This window comes from Stegostoma tigrinum, chromosome 1 (assembly GCF_030684315.1).
Source record: "Stegostoma tigrinum isolate sSteTig4 chromosome 1, sSteTig4.hap1, whole genome shotgun sequence".
Lineage (NCBI taxonomy): Eukaryota > Metazoa > Chordata > Chondrichthyes > Orectolobiformes > Stegostomatidae > Stegostoma > Stegostoma tigrinum.
Genome location: NC_081354.1, coordinates 140,695,935 through 140,711,605, shown reverse-complemented (window position 1 = coordinate 140,711,605; position 15,671 = coordinate 140,695,935). Strand labels below are relative to the sequence as shown.

At 43.1% G+C, this 15,671-nt stretch overlaps 1 protein-coding gene across 1 annotated transcript in view; it reads left to right on the top strand.

Moving 5' to 3' along the window:
- Positions 1–808: 808 nt before the first annotated feature.
- Positions 809–15,671, top strand: part of pdzd2 (PDZ domain containing 2) — a 422,227-nt gene continuing 407,364 nt past the window's right edge. Inside the window, exon 1 of the mRNA XM_048530010.2 lies at positions 809–839. The gene's annotated coding sequence lies outside the window, so the exon portion shown is untranslated. The remainder of the gene's footprint in view (positions 840–15,671) is intronic.

Sequence of the window (15,671 nt, the reverse complement as noted above, 5' to 3'; positions counted from 1 at the left end):
TTTTCGAGTCCGGTAGTTTGATTTTTCTCCAGAATTTCTGGTTTTGTTACTTAATCTTTGCCTGGTTTCTGACATTTAAATAATTGTCACTTTAGAAACACGCCTCAGAAGGGTCCAGAACCTAAACGTCAGCTTTCCTGCTCCTCTGATGCTGCCTGGCCTGCTGTGTTCATCCAGCTCTACCCCTTGTTATCAGAGATAATGGGAACTGCACATGCTGGAGAATCCAAGATAATAACATGTGAGGCTGGATGAACACAGGCCCAGCAGCATCTCAGGAGCACAAAAGCTGACGTTTCGGGCCTGGACCCTTCATCAGAGAGTCTAGGCCTGAAACGTCAGCTTTTGTGCTCCTGAGATGCTGCTGGGCCTGCTGTGTTCATCCAGCCTCACATTTTATTATCTACCCCTTGTTATCTCAGCTTCTGCAGCACGGCAGTTCCAACTATCTCTGTAACATTAAAACGTTTTATTTTCCTCAGTATTATATGTTACAATAAATTATAGGTTGCATACTAAATGTACAGCCGCTCCGTGCTTGCTGATAGCCATTCAGTCGGTTACAACCCGGTGTTGGCTTTGGGCAGAGGGGGCTGTGTTGTGTGAAGAAGCAGAACCACCGCTATCGGATCCTGGCAGGTCACTAGCAGATGACGGCTCGAGCTCAACTTGGTCCACGGAGACTCGCCCCACTGCTACCATTGGACTAGCTCCGACCGGCCGCAGAACCGATTGGCCCGAGCGAGCTGTCAATCAGCAGGTTTTGTCATTGGAAGGGCGGGAACGGCTGCTGCAGGAGCAAGCGGCGAGGAGAGGGCACCGAGTTCTCCAGTGAGCAGGTAAGGGTCGTGTACAAGGAACACCAAAAGTTCAAAAAATCTCCGACTCTCTCTTGCGTTCGTCATAACCAGTAGATTAAAAAAAATACCGGGAGTGGCAATATCTAAAGTGTGTAAATTTGAGTGACGGTTGGGAGGTTAGGATAATGTCATGTGTTTGAGAAAAACCGTAACTGGACATGCATAGCAAAAAGGAGAGTACCGTGTGAATTAATTCAGGTAAGTGATTGTTTGGCAATTTATTTTCATCCCCGAGGATTAAGATTTTCCTGCCTATGTTTATCTTGGTGGTTGCGCATGCTGTTTTGTGGATTGCGCTGCTACTTATCTTGAAATACGAGCTGTCGAGGAGAAATTTTGTTAGATTGGGATCCGCAACTTGATAATCGTGATTCCTAAGTCACAGTTGGGTGCAGTTTGAAGGTAAATCTCTCCAGTATGTCGCTGGACGATGCCAAGCACTGATTTACGTCCGTTTTGGTTCACTAGCTATAAGTTCAATTTACAAAGGGCCGTAACGTAGTAAAACAGCCCGAATTTTTTCACCAGAACATATACCACCGTTTGATGCGGAAGCATTTAAGAATCTGTTAGGGCAGGTGACCAAAGCTTGTTCCAAGATGATGGTAAAACGCATCTTAAAGGAAGAGAAAGAAGTGGAAAAGTTTAAAGAGGAAATGCTTGAGATTTGACCCCAGGTGGCTGGCCGGCACTAAACCTCAGCTGCAGAAATAATTTTAGGTGAAGTAATTAAAAATTTTGTGCAAGAGGACAAAGTTGGAAAGTACAGAGATAAATGTCTTGCCCATTTACAACCTTGCGAGCTGATATTAAGTCTTTTAACATTTTCATAGCCTGTTTAATGAAGGAAATAATAAACGTAGTTAAACAAAAGACGTGAATGGAGTCTGCTCATGTTTAAAATCAAATGTTGAGTAGCTGTTTCTCAGTTCTGGTTATGATTTCCCCTTGTTTGATGTTGCTTTTTTCATTTTTGTACACTGTTGAGAAATTACGAGGCTAAGCCTGCTTGTGCTTGGAGAAGATGAGACCCAAATTGCATGATGCTAGGAATTCCTGGCAGTTTTTTAATTGGTTGTGCAAAAAGTATTATAAAGTAGCAGAAATATCTATCCTAATGAGCCGAGCCAAATGAGGAAATTTTAACGATAGTAGGATCTGCAGACACTGGAATATCTGAGATAACCACGTGTAGAGCTGGATGCTGCTTGGCCTGCTGAGGAAATTTTAAATCTCTGAAGTGCTCAGTGATACAATTCCGCGCTCTCAAAACCAGTAGGGACTCTCTGAAACTGGAAGCCCACACAAAGGTTTAGGACAGGTACTTCTTCAAACTTGCATGTGTGGATTTCAGCTGTACAATCTTTGTACTTCTAAATTAATTTAGTTTTTACTTCCTAAATCTCAACTGCAGAATGAATTTAATCTATTTTCCATCTATTCATTTTTTTTCCTATTTTCTGTTTTTAGCCATTCATGATATGTGGACTTCACTGATGGGGCCAGTATTTGCTACCTGTCCTTGGTACCCTTGAGAATTGAGCTGCCTTTTTGTGCCTCTGCAGCCCATTTGGTGTAGGTAGACCCACAAATGCTGTTAGGGAGAAAGGTTAAGGATTTTGACCCAGTAACACTGAAGGAACAGCAATATACTTTTAAGCCTGACTAGTTAGTAGCTTAGAGGGCAACTTGCAGCTCGTGGTGTTCCCATGTAGGAGCTGCCCTTGTCCTTCTGGATCGTATTAGTTGTAGGCTTAGAAGTTGCTGCTTAAGGAGCTTTGGTGAATTTTATTAAGCATAAAACAAGGCAGGACCTGGATGAGACATGGCAGGGCAAGGGCAAGAGTGATGTTGTGGCTTGTATTCAAGTGTTTATTTTGTGTTGACAATTAAAATGTGTGAAATCCTTAAAAACATTGTGTAAGATATCTTTGCAAGGTACAAGTGAGTTGAAAATGGAATAGAATTTTTTAAAAAGTTACTTGCGTTTAACTAGAAGTAATTGCACTCAAAAGCCAGTTCAAAATATGACCAAATGTAAATCTGATGCACACAGTTGGAGAAAGACTTGAGACCCTGAGTACCCAGTGACTCTCCATTGTCTATGTTGGTAAGTATTTTGGTAGGGTTTGAATTCTAGAAATTGTAGGCACCTACTTATTGGGACTCTAAAATTCAAACTACCCCTTAACCAAAAATATTCATGGAGGTTTGAAATGACAGAATCAGGAAACTAAATTGATTGATATTGAATAAGATACAAATTTTATTTATTTCAGGTATATGTTCCATTTAAATCAAGCTTAGAAAACAGAACCTCTTCAAGCCCTAGCTGCAACCTTTACATGGGTTCAAGATTTCACACAGATCGATTGATAACATAAACTTATATCAATATTTCTTCCGGTGCTGAGATATTCTTAGCTGATTGCAGAAAGAATTGTAGTGTCAATATACACTGTATCTGTGATGTCTAAGTTGTCATTTTAGAAGTAAGTTATTGAAAGAATATAGTTTTACTGAGATCAGATGACTGAATTTGGAAGTTGCATTGTTCATGTTACATTTGAGTTTTATATAACTTACATTCTGGGGCTGTCTTTAAGGTGAAATGAAGGGAATTGTGTGACTTATTTTGTCTGTTTATAGCAAGTGTGGATGGTTTAATTATGTTATATTGGAGGGGATGCTGTTTCACTGGGAAGAACGAATTAGGGGTATGTTTGCTGAGTTTGTAGATGATGCAAGGGTAGTTGGAGGGCCAAGTAGCATTGAGGAAGGAAGGAAGCTGCAGTAGGATTTGGACAGGCTAGGATAGTGGACAAAGAAGCGGCAAATGGAATTTTTATTTTTCTTCATTCAGGGGATGAGGGTGTCACTGGCTAGGCAGCATCTATTGCCCATCCCTAATTGCCTAAAGGGCAGTTAAGAATCAGCCACATTGCAGTGAGTCTGGAGTCACATGTAGGCCAGACGAGGTAAGGATGGCAGTTTTCTTCCCTAAAGGACATTAGTGAACTAGATGGGTTCTTCTGATAATCGGCAATGGGTTCATGGTCATCATTAGATCCTTAATTCCAGATATTTGTTGAATTCAAATTCCACCGTCTGCCATGGTGGAATTTGAACCCGCGTCCCCAGAACATTACCTGGGTCTCTGGATTAATAGTCCAGCGATAATGCCACTATGCTATTGCCTCTCCTTAGAAATAAAATTTAGGAAAATGTGAGGTTATGCACTTTGGTAGAAGAATAGAGGTGAAGGCTATTTCCTAAATGGGGAAAAGCTTCAGAAATCTGAAGCACAGGAGGACTTGGGAGTCCTAGTTCAGGATTTGCTTGAAGTTAACGTGCGGGTCCAGTTGGCACTTAGGAAGACAAATGCAAGATTGGCATTCATTTCAAGAAGCCCAGAATACAACAGCAGAAATGTACTGCTGAGATTGTATAAGGCACTGGTCTGACTGCATTTGGAATATTGTGAACAGTTTTGGGGCTCTTATTTGAGGAATGATGTGCTGGCTTTGGAGGGGGTGACCTTTCCAGACCTGCTGAGTTTTTTTCCCAAGGATTTTCTGTTTTTGTTTCTGATTTTCAGCATGATTTATTTTTTGTTTAGTTGTCATAACTTCTTGTTTTTAAACAAGAAGCGAGAGACTTTATTGCTTGTGAACCAGTTGCTCCATGCCTCCTATGAAGAAGTGTGTGAATTTGAAGGAAAAAATCAGAGCACTGGTGGTCTTGGGAAACAAAAGGAACACTCCAGTGAATCCTGCTGTTATTGAACAGTTTCCCCAGTATTTTACTTGCCCCTCCCTGCAGAATATCAAATTTATTTGACTGTGTGTGTGTGCGCATACAAGTAATTTTTTATTCATTACCAGGATGTGGGCATCACTGGTTGGGTCAGCATTTATTGCCCATCCTTAATTTCCAATAGGGATGTTAAGAATCAACCACATTGCTATTTTGTTTGGAGTCACATGTATGCCACATCAAAAAATTGTGTTGGATGTTATGTCAGTGTGCTGGCCTTATGGACGTGCTATGATGCTGCAAGTTGAAAATCAAATCTTAAAGTAATGTGGAGCTGGCATGCTGCTGGCTTGAATTAAATAGATGCTTCTGTACTTTTGAACTCAAAGATTAACAGGGTTGAGTAATCACCGTAGATCCAAAGGTGACCTGATAGATGAATATTAACACAAAACGTAAGTGCAAGTTGTAGAGTCTAACAGGATCTGAGATGACATCCCATGAATGTTCTGGAACAGGGTCAAAGGTCACACATGTATGTTAGGTTTTTGTGGATGCTTAGCAATAACATCAACAGTTAACTTTGTGGTCACCTGTTTAAACAAAACTTCAGCTAAATGACTGAAATCAGATAGGAAATCATTATCCCATGAGTAATTAGCTAACATTTCTATTTTCACTTTTTGTTATACTGTTCACCTTGGAATTGATAGATATCACTGTTACTTAGCGTAGACAGGCCCAGTACTTATGTTGTGATGCCATAATTAACAAAGATGAAACTTGCAGGAGTGTGGGAATGCAATACTGTTTTAGGGATGGCTGTGAAATGAGGCATTTTCGGCACTCCAGAAGAACTAATTGTCTGTCTGTAACTTCCTTTGGCATGCCTGGAGGTTACAGAAGATGATATATAAATGCATGTTTCTTGTATAGCACACAGTTGATTTTCTGGCATTAAAAAGAGAAAGTATGAGAAGTGCATACAATTAATTAGTCACTAAAAGGAAAAGACAGACTAACACAGCCTGTAGGATGGTTGAGGCAGTTAACATCACACCCTTCAAAACGTACTTGGATAAGTACTTGAAATGTCACAAGATTCAAGGCTCTGGGCCTAATGCTGGAAACTGTAGATTTAGTATAGCTTTGGAAGTATAAACTTGATGGGCTGAATGACCCCTACTGTGTGATTCTACGGACAGTTCAGACATCCAGACAATGACAGAGAGAACAAATTGCAGCACAGCACAGGAATGAGCCCTTTGGCCCAAGATGTTATGCCACACATGACACCAAATTAGACTAGTCCTTTCTACCTCCTCTTCTAGGTCCATATCCCTCCCATTTCTTGCATATTCATGTGCTTATCTAAAAGTCCCTTAAACACCCCTATTGTATCTCCCCCTACCACCACCTCTGGCGGGTCATTCTAGTTTCCTACCATTACGTTCTGATTGTCAACCCTATCTATTCGTCTCATGATTTTATAGACTTTTATCAAGTCTCTCGTCAGTCCGTCGCTCCAGAGAAAACAACCTAAGTTTTTCTAGCATCTCCTTCAAACTCGTACCCTGTAATCCAGGCAGCATCCCAGTAAACCTATTCTGCACCCTTTCCAAAGCCTCCATATCCTTCCTGTAGTGTGGTGACCAGAATTGAACATAATATTCTAAGTGACGCTTAACCAAAGTCTTACAAAGCTGCAACTTGATGTACTGACCCTTGTACTCATTTTCACGACCAATAAAGGCAAGGGTGCTATACGCCTTCTTTATCATGCTATCTACCTTTGTAGCCACTTTGAGAGCTGTGGATTTGAACCCCAAAATCCCTCTGTACAATGCTGTTCAGGGTCCTGCCATTAACTATGTATCCTTAGCATTTGATCTCCCAAAGTGCAACACCTCACACTTACTCAGATTAAACTCCATCTGCCATTTTTCTATCCATGTCTGCAACTGATCCCTGTTTCGCAGTATCCTTTGACAGCCTTCTACACCATGACAACTCCACCAATCTTTATCATCCACAAACTCACTAACCCACCCGTCTATATTTTCATCCACATTATTTATATGTATGACAAACAGCAGAGGTCCCAGTACAGATCCCTGAGGAACATCACTAGTCAGTGACCTTCGGCCTGTGGAATTCATTGCCATGGAGCACAGTGGAGGCTGGGATGTTAAATGTCTTCAAGGCAGAGATTGATAATCCCTTGATCTCACAAGGAATTAAGGGCTGTGGGGAGAGTGCGGGTAAGTGGAGTTGAAATGCCCATGATTAAATGGCGGAGTGGACTCGATGGGCTGAATGGCCTTACTTCCACTCCTATGTCTTATGCCTTAAGGTCTTATCTTTATTCATAGCTATCTTAAAACTTAAGGAGTTGTGATCGCTGTTTCCAAACTTCTTTCCCACTGAAAGGTCATTCACATGGCCAGGCTCATTAGCCAATAGAAGGTTCAGTATGGCACTCCTCTAGTGAGACTAGCCACATGCTGTTTCATGAAACTCTCTTGAATGCGCTTAATAAATTCTGCCCTGTCTAAACCTCTTCCTCAAATGGAATCCTAATCAATATTGTGCAAGTTGAAGTCACCCACTGTGACAGCCCTATTGTCACTGATTTCCGTAGTTTGCTTATATATTTGTTCCTCAATGTCGCGGTTGTTGAGGGACCTATAATATAATCCTATTAGAATGATTGCATCCATCTTATCTTTGAGCTGTACCCACCTTGTTTCAGTGGATGAGCCATCTAGTATGTCCTCTTTGAGTGCAGATGTGACATTCTCTCAGATTTGTAATGACACTCCTCCACCTCTTTTATGTTCCTCCCTATCTCATTTAAAATAACAAAACCCTGGAATGTTAAGCAGCCAGTCCTGTCCCCCCCTCAGCTGAGCCGCTGTAACGGCCACAACAACAAGAAAGCCACACCGGCCCCAAAATGACTTTCCACATCAAGCAGATGTTCACCTGCACATCCACGAATGTGGTATACTGCTACCGCTGTACACGGTGTGGCATCCTCTACATTGGGGAAACCAAGCAGAGGCTTGGGGACCGCTTTGCAGAACACCTATGTTCAGTTTGTGGGAAACAACTGCACTTCCTAGTCGCGAACCATTTCAACTCCCCCTCCCATTCCTTAGGCGACATGTCCATCCTGGGCCTCCTGCAGTGCCATAATGATGCCACCCGAAGGTTGCAGGAACAGCAACTCCTATTCCACTTGGGAACCCTGCAGTCCAATGGTATCAATGTGGATTTCACCAGCTTCAAAATCTCCCCTCCCCCCACTGCATCCCAAAACCAGCCTAGCCTGTCTCTGCCTCCCTAACCTGTTCTTCCTCTCACCTGTCCTCTCCTCCCACCTCAAGCCGCACCTCCAGTTCCTACCTACTAACCTCATCCAGCCCCCTTGACCTGTCCATCCTCCCCGGACTGACCTTTCCCCTCCCAACCTCCCCACCCATACTCTCCTCTGCATCTGTCTTCTCCTCCATCCATCTTCAGTCCGCCTCCTCCTCTCTCCCTATTTATTTCAGAACCCTGTCCCCATCTCCCTTCTTCTGATGAAGGGTCTAGGTCCTAAACATCAGCTTTTATGCTCTTAAGATGCTGCTTGTCCTGCTGTGTTCATCCAGCCCCACACTTTGTTATCCAGTCCATATTACTGCTTAGCTAACATCTTAAGCTAAACAATGCCTTTGTTTTAATAGACTAAATGGATGAATGTAGAAAGGATATTTCCTGTTGTGGGAGAATTTAGAACGAGGAGATCCTAAATGAGTACTTTGTGTCAGTATTCATCCAGGAGAAGGAATTGGAGGATAGTATGATTAAGGTGCTAGGGAATTTTGAGATCGAGACGGAGATGGTGGTATATCTCTGAAAGAGCACCACAGTGGATAAGTCCCCAGGGAATAATGGTATGTACCCAGGTTTTTGAGACAGGCAAGAGAGGAGATTGCTGAGGCCTTGACCAAGATCTTTGTATGCATTGTTTAAAAGTAAAGGGCATACAAGTTAAAAATAAAAGAAAACTTTTTCTCAGAGGATTGAGTGTCTTTAGAATGCCTTTCCTCAAAAGGCAATGGATATAGGATCTTTGCCTTACCACTGTCTTAAAAATATGCAGTTTTAAAAACAAAGCAAAGAGCATAAATGCGTTGAAGATTACTGGGAAGCCAGAGGATTGGGAAGTCTTCAAAAGTCAACAGAGGATAACTTAAAAGAGCACTGGGGAAGACACTGGACCGCTGGAAAATGAGACTTGCAGTAGTAATGGGGAGCAAAGAAATAGCAGAGGAATAGATACTTTGCATCAGTTTTCACAGTGGATGACATCAGCAGCATGCCAGAACTTTGAGAGTCGGGGCAGAGGTGAATGTAGTGGTCATCTCAAAGGAGAAGGTGCTGAGGAAGCTGGAAGGTCAGAAGGTGGATAAATCACCCAGACCAGATGGACTACACCCCACAGTTCTGAAGGAGGTAGCTCAGGAGATTGTAGAGATGTTGATGGTGATCTTTCTGGCATCAGTCAAGTCAGGGAGTGCCAGGACTGGACAACAGCTAAATATGACACCCCTATTTAAGAAGAGAGAGAGGCAGAAGATAGGAAGTTAAATGGATGTGAGTTTGCTCGCTGAGCTGGAAGGTTAGTTTTCAGACGTTTCGTCACCATTCTAGGTAACATCATCAGTGAGCCTCTGACGAAGCGCTGGTGTTATGTCCAGCTTTCTATTTATCTGGTTAGGTTTCCTTGGGTTGGTGATGTCATTTCCTGTTCTTTTTCTCAGGGGATGGTAGATTGGAGAAGGTTCAGAGGAGGTTTACCAGGATGCTGCCTGGACTGGAGGGCTTATCTTATGAAGAGAGGTTGACTGAGCTCGGTCTCTTTTCATTGGAGAAAAGGAGGAGGAGAGGGGACCTAATTGAGGTATACAAGATAATGAGAGGCATAGATAGAGTTGATAGCCAGAGACTATTTCCCAGGGCAGAAATGGCTAGCACGAGGGGTCATAGTTTTAAGCTGGTTGGTGGAAAATATAGAGGGGATGTCAGAGGCAGGTTCTTTACGCAGAGAGTTGTGAGAGCATGGAATGCGTTGCCAGCAGTAGTTGTGGAAGCAAGGTCATTGGGGTCATTTAAGAGACTGCTGGACATGTATATGGTCACAGAAATTTGAGGGTGCATACATGAGGATCAATGGTCGGCACAACATTGTGGGCTGAAGGGCCTGTTCTGTGCTGGCCTGTTCAATGTTCTATGTTCTATGATTTGGAGCCAATGTGTTTGTTGATGGAGTTCCGGTTGGAATGCCATACTTCTAGGAAGCATCTAGGACAAATCTTCTCAAAACTCGATAGGAAGTTAAAGGCTGGTTAGCTGACCTCATTAATAAGATTTTAGACTCCATTATTAAGGGTGATACTGCAGAGTTCTTGGAAGTGCATCGTAAAGTAGGGCTGAGTCAGCATGCTTTATCCATAGGAGGTCATGCCTGACAAATCTGTTAGAATTCTTGGAGGAGATAACGAGCAAGTTAGACAAAGGAAAGCCAGTGACGTGATCTGTTTGGATTTCCGAAAGGCCTTTGACAAGATGCCATATATGAGGATGCTGCATAAGATGATAACCCATGATGCTAGGGTCAAGGAACTGACTTGGATGGAGGATTTAGCTGACTGGTGGAGAGCAGGGATAAAGAGGTCTTTTTCAGGATGGCAACCCAAAAAAGTGAATTTCCACGGGGATCTGTGTTGGGATGACAACCATTCACATCACACATTAATAAACTGGATAAAGGAACTTAGGGCATTGTTGCTAAATTTGCAGATGACACAAATAACTGGAGGGACAGGTAGGGTTGAGGAAATGGGGAGGATGCAGAAGGACTTGAACAGGCTAGGAGAGTGGGCAAAGAAGTGGCAAATGGAGAAGTATGGGAAAGTGTGACTGCTTCTGTGATGGTTGGTCTCCAGAGTTTTCGCTGGCCGCATGTCCAGAGGGTCTTTTTACTCTTTCTCTCATCTCTCTTTGAGTTGTGCTGTCTCCTTCCTGTTGGCTTAGGCTCATCCATTTATCGCATGCCTTTTCCTTATTGGCCCTGGACCAGAGACTTGTCCACAAGGCTTTTACATAACCACCTCTTTTTTTTGATTTTGCTGAACTTGGTTGGTACCAAGTGGTTCCAATCAGCTCAGGCCAGCACCTCTATTTGGGTCATTTGCAGGTCACAAGCTGTTTCTCCCTGTGTGTCAGCAGTTTTAAACTGAGCATTCACAGCAGTATGTCGGCAGCTGGTACCTCACGCCCTCCCCCTCGCGCCCTCTCTCCAAACAGAAGAATAGAGGCAGGGAAACTTTTTTCTAAATGTAGGAAGTCTTCGGAAATCTAAAGCAAAAATTGACTTGGGAGTCTTAGTTCAGGATTCTCTTAAGGTTTAGCAGGCAGGTTCACTTGGCAGTTGGGAAGGCAAATACAACGTTGGTATTAATTTTAAGAGGACTAGAATACAAGAGCAGAGCTGTACTGCTGAGTCTGTGTAAGGCTATGGTTAGACCACATTTAGAATATTCTGAACTGTTTTGGGCCCCAATCTAAGAAAGGATGTGCTGGTATTGCACAGGGCCCAGAGGAGCTTTACAAGAATCATCCAAGGGATGAAGAAATGTTCGTTTGACGAGCGATTGAGAACTCAATGGAGTTTGAAACTTCCTTAATACTGAGAAGCCTGGATAGAATTGATGTGGAGAACATTTTCATTAGGAGGTGCGACTGGGACCCGAGGGCACAGTCTGAGGGAAGAGTGCAAGATAGCAGACAAAGACTCATCCCTCCCTGACACACTCAGTACCTTGGTTTGAGCAGAATGCTAGCAATGCAGTGATGCCTCCCCCGATAGCCCCGGACACACCAGTTTCCCCTCACCACTTCAGATGTCAGATCGGCTTCCTGGGAGTCAACCCAAGGAAATCGACGGGTCTGGATGGTGTCCCCGGCTGAGCACTCCGATCCTGTGCGGACACAACGGGCGGAGATATTCAACAACATCTTCAACCTCTCTTCTATAAGCCGAAGTACCAATCTGCTTCAAGAAGACCACTGTCAACACCCGTGCCCAAGAAAGTGCATGTAACGTGCCTTTAATGACTACCGCTCAGTGGTTCTGACCTCAATACTCATGAAGTGCTTTGAGAGGCTGGCCATGGCCCATTTCAACTCCAGTTTCCCAGCCTGCCACCAACCCCAACAATTTGCCTACCGAGGGAACAGGTGCACAGAGGGTGCTATTTCCCTAGGCCTGCATTCATCCCTGGCACGTCTGGACATCAAAGACACCCATGTCAGACTCTAGTTTGTTGACTACAGCTCTGCCTTCAGCACCATTATCCCCTCTGGACTGATCTCAGAACTGCGTGACCTTGGTCCCAGCTCCGCCGTCAGCAACTGGATCCTCAGCTTTCTGACCCATAGGTTGCAATCAGTGAGGATAGGTAACTGCACCTCCTCCGCAATAACACTCAACACTGGAACACTCTTTCTCTCTCCCCCCCCCCCCCCCCCCCCCCACCACCCCCCAACCCCCTGCCAAAGGATGCATCCTGGGCTCCTTATTGTACTCCCTTTACACCTATGACTGTTTTGCCAAATTCTGAATGAACGCAATCTACAAGTTTGCTGATAACACCACCGTAGTGGGCTGGAAATCTAACAGTGATGAGTTAGACTACAGCAGGAGATAGCGGGCATCGTGATGTGGTGCAATGAAAACAATCTGCCTTTTAATGTTGGCAAAACTAAAGAACTGATAGTCGACTTCAGAAAGAAAGGAGGAGAACACACCCCGATCTACATCGATGGTATTGAGATTGGGAGGATGAAAAGCATCAAATTCCTTGGAGTGATGATAACTGACGACCTGTCCTGGACTTTCCACCTAGATGTGACAGTCAAGAAGGCACAACAATGCTTCTTTTTCCTCAGGCAGCTCAGGAAGTTTGTCATGCCCATAACGGGTCTCACCACCTTCTACAGATGCACTACTGAGTGCATATTGTTCAGGTGCATAATGGCCTGTTACAGTAATTGCTCTGCCCAGGCCTGTAAGAAACTGCAGAAGCATGTGTGTACAGCCCAGACCATCACAGAAGCCACCCTTCCAACCATGGACTCTATTTACGTGGTTTGCTGCCATGGAAAGGCAGCCAACATTATCAAAGACTCATCACACCCTGGTAGTTATTTCCTACAACCTCTTCCATCAGGCAGTAGGTACAGAAGCTTGAACACATACATGAGCAGGTTCAGGAAGAGCTTCTTTCTAGCCGTTATCAGACTGATGAATGGACTCTCTAGCTTCAAATAACACTGATATGGCTGACTTTGATCTTGCTAAGCTCACGCTGTGTGCATTGTAACCTGTATCCCTCCTGTCTAAGATTAACAAGGGTTGGAGCTGGATGAACACAACAGGTCAAGCAGCATCATAGGAGCACAAAAGCTGACTCTTCGGGCCTAGACCCTTCAAGTCTTTTTGACCTGTACATCCTTTTCTTCCAATGATCTGCTTTTACTGCTTGTAAATAAAGCTTTTCACTGTATTTTGGTACACTTAATAATAAATCAATTGAGATGATTCTTTAGAACTGAAATAATTTATTCAGCTATAGGGTGATTAATCAGTGGAACTCATTACCCAGAGGGTTACCAGCTGACAAATCCCACATGGGGGAGCAAAGAAAAACACAGCAAAGAATTCCTATGGCTCACCTGCGAGCAGTCCTTGTGAGACATGGCAGGGCAAAGAAAAACTTCACCCCCTTTCTACAAGTACAATGCCCACTTGCAAATGAACCCATCTGAGCTGGTTAAAATCCCAGCCTCTGCCCTCCCCCTGGCTTTTATGCTGTCCCTGATTTCCCCTCATAACCCTAGTTGCCTCATCCTCCCTGTAGAATGTTGTTTCTTCTTTGGAATGAATTTTTGCTGTGTTCTCTGAATTACCTCCAGAAGCTCTTGCCATTGCTACTCCACTATCTTCCCTGCTAGTCTTCCCTTCCAATCAACTCTGGCCAACTCCTCCCCCATGTCTTTGCAGTTACCTTTAACTTAATTGTATTATGATTACATCTGATTCCAGTTTCTTCTGTCTCAAACATCAGAGTGAATTCTATCATATTATGGCCACTGTCCCATAAGAGGATCCTTCACCTTCAGCTCCTCAATCAAGTCTGCCTCATTATACATCACCAAATCCAGAATTACCCATTTCCTTGAGCTCTACCATAAACTGCTCCAAAAAACCCCAAATTCCCTTTCTTGAAATCTGCTACCAACTTGATTTTCCCAATCTGCCTACATAATGAAGTGCCCAATGAGAATTATATTAGTGCTTTTCTTGCATGCCTTTTCTACCTTCTGATTTATTTTCTTCCCCACTACTGCTTGGTGTCTTGTAGATAGCTCACATCTTTTTTCTTTTGCATTTCCTTGACTCTACCCAAAAGATTCTACCCCTTACAACTGTATATCGCTTCTTGCTATTGATTTGATTTAATTTCATTTTTCACTAACAAGGCAACCATAACCCCTTTGCCCATCTACCTATCAATCAGATGCATATCCTTGGATATTTAGTTCTCAGCCCTGATCCTTTTTGCAGCCACATCTCAGTGATACCCGCAACATGATACTTGCTGATCTCAGTCTGTTAAAAGGGCAGTCATCTCGTTTTGTGTACTGCATGCATTTAGGTGCAACACTGTCAGTCCTGTGTTGACTGTTCCCCCCACACATTTGTTCCCCTATCTGCTGTGCCTGAAGTTAGATTCCTGACTCTTTCCATAGTTGTTCTATTTTTTTTGTTCAGGAAACTTTAATAACTTTTGCTAATCCCTTCCTCCCTCCATTTCTTATTTCCCATACAACTGGCTCCCCCTCTCCTTTATTAATTTTAAAACCCTATCTACAGCCCTAGTTTGTGGTTCACCAGAATGCTGGTCCCAGTATGATTCAGATGGAGCTGTCCCATTGGGTGGCTCCCTGCTTTCTCAGTGCTGGTGCCAATTGGAACCCATTTCTTCCACAACAATCTTTGACCCATGTGTTTACCTCTTTAATCTTGTTGACATTGGGCCAGTTTGCTTGTGGCTCAGGTAGTAATGCAGAGATTATTACCTTTTGGTTCTGTTTTTTAATTTAGCTCCTAGTTGGTCACGTTCCTGAACAGAACCTCTTTTCTCTTTCTACTTACATCAATGACACCTGTGAGGACCATGACAACTGGATTGTGCCTGTCCCACTCCATGTTCCTCTGCAGCCCAGATGAGAAATCCTGAAACTGGGCACAGTCTTTGGGGCTTTCGATCCTGGCTACAGAATGTAATTTTCTCTGCACAGACAGACATGTATTGAGACACATTGATAAAAGTATGCTTGTCTTCCCCTCTGATAGAAATGAGAAGAGAACTACAGTGGCAAAATATTTCCCAGAAATAGAAGAAATATTTTCTGAATGCAAGAAACAGGATTAGTTTTTCATAACATAGCGATGTTGCCACAGTTTTTTGGTTTACTTTCAGTGTCACTGAACATGCAGAGTACACATGCTAGGACGTTTCGCTTCCTGGTCTTGGCCCTTCATTAGTTGAACCAAGTAAGCGTGAAGTTTAACTTAAGTTAAAGGTTTATGATAACAGCTGGGAACATCCTGGAACAGATATGCTTAGAAGCTGAAACAAGAAAAAGAATTCTATTACCTGCATGAGGATTGAATTACATGTTTCTTTTTTTTTCAATTAAAATCCAGGTTCGACCAGGCTGGATTTTAAAATAAATCTCTACCTCTGCTAGAATGAATGTGTGATATTTCGTGTTTAATTATAAGAAGGATGCTTTCCAATACTGGTTTGATTCAGCCATTCTGAGGAAATGGCAGTACAAAGAAAAATTTGAAAAGTGCAGTTGGTGTCTTTTTATTTGAACAACATGCACTGTGCAGTGATATTATTTATGTAAATCCATAACTATTTTTAGTCA